Source organism: Notolepis coatsorum, assembly GCF_963971535.1.
Source record: "Notolepis coatsorum genome assembly, chromosome: 13".
NCBI classification, from domain to species: domain Eukaryota; kingdom Metazoa; phylum Chordata; class Actinopteri; order Aulopiformes; family Paralepididae; genus Notolepis; species Notolepis coatsorum.
The window spans coordinates 74,652,369-74,658,001 of NC_140177.1; the positions used below are offsets into that span (position 1 = coordinate 74,652,369).

The 5,633-nt window shown below is 39.7% G+C and overlaps 1 long non-coding RNA gene across 1 annotated transcript; it reads left to right on the forward strand.

Moving 5' to 3' along the window:
- Nucleotides 1–1,457: 1,457 nt before the first annotated feature.
- LOC311238828 lies at nt 1,458–2,981 on the forward strand. The gene is made up of 4 exons (XR_014620395.1): nt 1,458–1,770; nt 1,871–1,969; nt 2,057–2,139; nt 2,709–2,981. It is a non-coding gene; the product is annotated as an uncharacterized lncRNA (long non-coding RNA).
- Nucleotides 2,982–5,633: the final 2,652 nt, after the last annotated feature.

Below are 5,633 nucleotides of genomic sequence, written 5' to 3' on the forward strand. Positions count from 1 at the left end.
GCTCTGGTCCTGAAAATGTTACAGTTGGCCCTTTTCTTGAAAATGTCACAGTCATTAGCACTGGTCCTGAAAATATTACAGCCACTAGCCCTGTTCTTGAAAATGTAACATCCACTAGTCGTATTTCTGGAAGTGTTACAGTTAGCCCTGTTTCTGGAGGTGCTACGGTCACTGCCCCTGTTCTTGAAAATGTTACATCCACTAGCCCTGTTTCTGGAAATGTTACTGTTATCCCTGTTTTCGAAAGTGTTACAGCCACCAACTCTGTTCCTGAAAATGTTACAGGCAGTAGCCCTGTTTTTGAAAATGCTACAGCCACTAGTCCTGCTTCTACAACTGTTACAGCCAATAGCCCTGTTCTTGAAATTGTTACATCCACTAGCCCTGTCTCTGGAAGTGTTACACTTAGCCCTGTTCCTGGAAGTGTAGCAGTTAGCCCTGTTTCTGAACGTGTTACTGTCACTAACTCTGTTCCTGAAAATGTTACAGTTGTCCCTGTTTCTAAAGATGTTACAATTAGCCCTGTTGCTGAAAATGTTACGGCCACCAGCCCTGTTCCTGGAAATGTTACGGCCACTAGCTCTGGTCCTGAAAATGTTACAGGCAGTAGCCCCTTTTTTGAAAATGTTACAGCCACTAGTCCTGCTTCTAAAACTGTTACAGCCACTAGCCCTGTTCTTGAAAATGTTACATCCACTAGCACTGTTTCTAAAGATGTTACAGTTAGCCCTGTTTCTGAACATTTTACAGTTGGCCCTTTTCTTGAAAATGTCACAGCCATTAGCACTGGTCCTGAAAATATTACAGCCATTAGCCCATTTTCTGAAAGTTTTACAGTTAGCCCTGCTTATGAAAATGTTACACCCACTGGCCCTGTTCCTGAAAATGTTACAGGCAGTAGCCCTGTTTTTGAAAATGCTACAGCCACTAGTCCTGCTTCTACAACTGTTACAGCCAATGGCCCTGTTCTTGAAATTGTTACATCCACTAGCCCTGTCTCTGGAAGTGTTACAGTTAGCCCTGTTCCTGGAAGTGTAGCAGTTAGCCCTGTTTCTGAAGATGTTACTGGCACTAACTCTGTTCCTGATAATTTTACAGTTGGCCCTCTTCCTGAACATCTTACAGTTAGCACTGGTCCTAAAAATATTACAGCCACTAGCCCTGTTCTTGAAAACTTTACATCAACTAGTCGTATTTTTGGAAGTGTTACAGTTAGCCCTGTTTCTGGAGGTGCTACGGTCACTGGATCTGTTGCTGAACATGTTACAGCCAATAGTCCTGTTCCTGCAAATGTTACAGTTAGCCTTGTTTCTGAAATTGTTACAGATAGCCATGTTGCTGAACATGTTACAGCCACTAGTCCTGTCCCTGAACATTTTACAGTTAGCCCTTTTTCTGAAAATGTTACAGTTGGCCCTTTCCCTGAAGATGTCACAGCCACAAGCCCTGGTCCTGACAATGTTACAGCCACTAGCCCTGTTTTTGAAACTGGTACAGACAGTAGTCCTGTTACTGACAATTTTACAGTTAGCCCCATTTCTAAAAGTGTTACAGCCACTAATGCTAAGCTTGTGACATATTCTGTAATAAACATGAGTCCTGAGTCTAATTCCACAATAACGCACCCTGGTAATACAGTTACACTTCATCCTAATCACACAACCATAGAAACCACACCTTTGGAGTCTATCCACAGCATGCAAACTACAAACAAAGTCTCGACACAGACTCCTCAAATGAATGTCACAACGGCAACCACAGCCCAAAAAGGTATCTATAAAAAAAAATACTTAGAAGTCACCCAGAAACACGGACCCATGATACATGATTCGTGAAATAAATAATGATTCTCCTGTTCTCACCACATCAGAGTCAATGCATGGTAGTAGTACTACTGCTTCTTCACCAGTAGATGGCAGCACACTCTCAGCCTCTGAGGACACCAAGACCAACATAACTTCAAATGAGGGTAATATGCAAACTCAGTGACTCTTGAAGTCCTGACACATATTGTCTAGCAAGTTCAAATAATTGTTTTATTCATATTTCTTTGCAGGTATCCAAACTGTTTATTTAAAGGTATCAGTTGCATCTTATGGAGGAGAGAGCGAAGCAGTGATCATTGAGGCGTTGCATCGTGTAAGTGCGATACATGAAAAATGCACAATAGTTCATGAGTTATTTTTACATTGTGATGCACACAATGAGAATTTATAATTGTTGACATGTATACAATGTTCATTGGGGCTGGGAGGTACCTACAAACCATGTCTGTAGATAGGCTATACCAGTAGGAGATCCACACAAAGTTATGTCGTTTTACACTGCTATTGTCAACAATATTTGTGTAAATAATAATATATATATAATAAATATAATAATAACTGTTTTGAATTATATCCATGCAGTGGACAGATTTTTTTTTATTTTAAGTCAATGTCATTTGTATTGGAAAAATGAAATACTGTCAAATATCATTATACCATAAAAATGATAGTGTATGATAGTGTTATAGGCTGCCACTGCTTTTACCACCTTTTCTGTGCCAACAATCCAGGAGTGCACTGACTGTATACGCCTGTGTCTTTAGTTAGATGCAACCAAATCATTCTAGAACATCAGGGAAACACACTGTCTATTACAAGTATTGTTTTTTATTGTGATCTCAGTCTTGTTTACAAACACATTCTGTTCTTTCTCCCTCACAGTTTGTATCCCAGCTTGAGACCCAGGCCCACTGTGATTCCTGCACCATAAGGATCAGACGGATCAGACTCACTTGACACGATGAATACTGTACATCTCATCCACTCCATGGATTTACATCAAATGTGTTCATATCCACTATTTAGAAAATAACCACAATGATTTTTATTTATTTTAATTTTAAAAAAATCTCAAAATAATTTGTTTATTTACTTTACTAAAATAAGCTTATTTTATTATTATAGTCTTTCCAACGTTTCTAACCTTCAAGATTCTATGCCTTACTGTCGCACACTGCCAGCAGCCCGCCCGTGGGTGACTGAGAGATACACATAAAAAGTTTTGACGGAGAGAAGAGAATCTCCTGATTCAGATACAATCGGGAGATCGTTATAACTTATCACGAATGGTTCCAACGTGTCGCAGACCAGGCTGCAGAAACAAATTAGTGGGGGGGCATGAAATGTTCTCGGGGGGGCACAATGGTTTTTCAACACAGGTTCCCTTTTATACGTTTCAGCTGGGACAACGGCGCTGTGGCTTGCATTCACTTATACAAAAACAGACTGAACGGATATATATAACAGACCTGCTGGGGCAGCGGACTGAGAGCAGGGGACACAGACAGGCTGGATAAGATGGTCAGGAAGGCCAGTAGCGTGGTTGGGGTGGAGCTGGACGCCCTAGGGAGGGTGGCGGAGAGGAGGAGCCTTGCTAAGCTCCAGGCCATCAGGGAAAACCCCTCCCACCCACTATACACAGACTTGGCTGACAGGAGGAGCATGTATTGTTATAGGCTCACACTACCTAAATGCAGCACTGAACGGCACAGGAAGTCCTTCATTCCGACAGCCATCAGACTTTACAATGCATCACTGTGCCTCACTGCATCACTGAGCACAGAGTGACAGTTACCATCTTCCTGGACTCTTACTTTTTAAACAGCACTGTGCAATATTACACCTACTGTAGACTTCAGTATATTTTTACTGTATTTATTTACTGTATCTTTTATTCTATTTTTATTCGATTTCATTTTATTCTATTCTTAGGCCATTTGTTTTTTTATTCTTATTCGTGACTTGTTCTGTCTAAATGTTTAATGTTGAGTGATTTGGAGTGTCAAATTTCCCTCAGGATAATACATTTCTATTCTATTCTATTCTATATCTTTGAAAAGTCTCCATTTATTCAACACTTCTGAATTCACTGACGGACTGAACTGAACTGACAAAAATAAGGTGCATAAAAAAGCAAATTACCATTTAGTAGAGCGGCAAGCAGCGTTTGGGGACAGAGTGAAATCTTCTTAAAACACTGCCCCTCCACTCATTCCTGAACTTTTTTGTTAAGTCCTTCTCAAATGCCAACTGAATTAAATTGGCCTTGCGTCGATGAAGCATACTAAGGCGGTGTTCTGTAAAGATGTTCTTGAGGGTAGAAAACTAATTCTCACAGAGTGCCGTGCTAGCTTCAGTAGTGTTGTTGTTGACATCAGTGCCCACTAGGGCTGTCCCCGACTAAGGATTTGGATAGTCGACTTTGATTGACAATTTTTTTAATTTTTTTTAATTTTTTTTTATTTTTACCAGGGTGGGCACAGCTGACTCAGTGGGCGGGCCCGGCCCCCCAATGCCCGCCCATGGCGCCGGGTCTTGAGTGTATTGTAATACATTGGCTGGTTTTTACCTAAAACTACACAGTTTTACCTACAGTGTAGAAGTGCTAACTTTGAAGCTCTGTGCAAACTCATATAACTAGTGATATACAATTATAAAATATATAATTCTCCACAGGATTAATACAACAACATTCCTGGCATGTACAGTAACTTGTAAAAGTACTATGAGGAAGTTGTATGACTGTTCTGAGAGAGGGTGTGGCTGTGGGTGTCCACTGTCCACTTAATCTTGTACAATCTAACAATATTCACATAAGTTATATATGACAGAAGACAGAAGCATGGATGGATTTATAGTATATGTGTTGCTCCTGATGCTGCTGCTACCTCACTGCAATGGTGAGTGAATGATCAATACATTGGAAATAATAGCATCTTACTTAACACTAAACGTTGTTGCCTCACATTTCCAAGAATTTATTTCACAAAACATGACACTCAAAATTCTGCTCTGAATCTATCTGTATAGTCTATTGTTACAGTCAGATAAATAGTGTGTTTATTATTCATTTGACATAAACATAAAAAAAAAAAAAAAACACATCCATGGGAATTATTTTAAGCAGTTAGGCATAACAAGAGTGCCCTTGATCACCTTAATGTTCTGTATCACTCATTTGACTGTGATTTGACTGTTCTGCTTCATGTGTTACATACCTTGTCATTTTATTTGGTTATTTGTTTGATGTGTGTTTAATTGTGTGTTTCACTACCATATCTGATTTTAAAGTTCAAATTAAGGGCATTTTAAAGAATGAGATGGGAGAATGTCACTGCTTCACTGCATAATGTGCTGTTATATTTTATATTTAACCTGACCTTCTCTCCCCAGCAACCTCCTGCAAAGCCTCACCTTCCATCCTCTTTCTGCCTTATTACCCTACCCTCCAATCTCCCCCAATCCCATTCAATCTAATTTGCTGCAGCTCAAATGTATCCCCTTGCCCCACTTTGCCTTTTATGTCTCGGTCTGTGTTTTGTGTATTTTGTATGTTTGTTTTTGCTGCCATTGCTCGAAAAAGAGATCTTTGATCTCAAGTGACTATCTGGTAAAATAAAGGTAAAAAAAAAAGAAGAAAAACATTATTTCCCTTTGTGATGTTTGCATGTATGTAAAAGACATGCTTTTGAGTTGTTTTTAGGAATATTTATGTCAATAAAAGACCAAGTGTGGTCATTTAAAGCATTTTCTTCTTCTGTCTCTCTGTAACCCGCGCAACCAAGCGTCTATGCGTAAAGTGTTGCC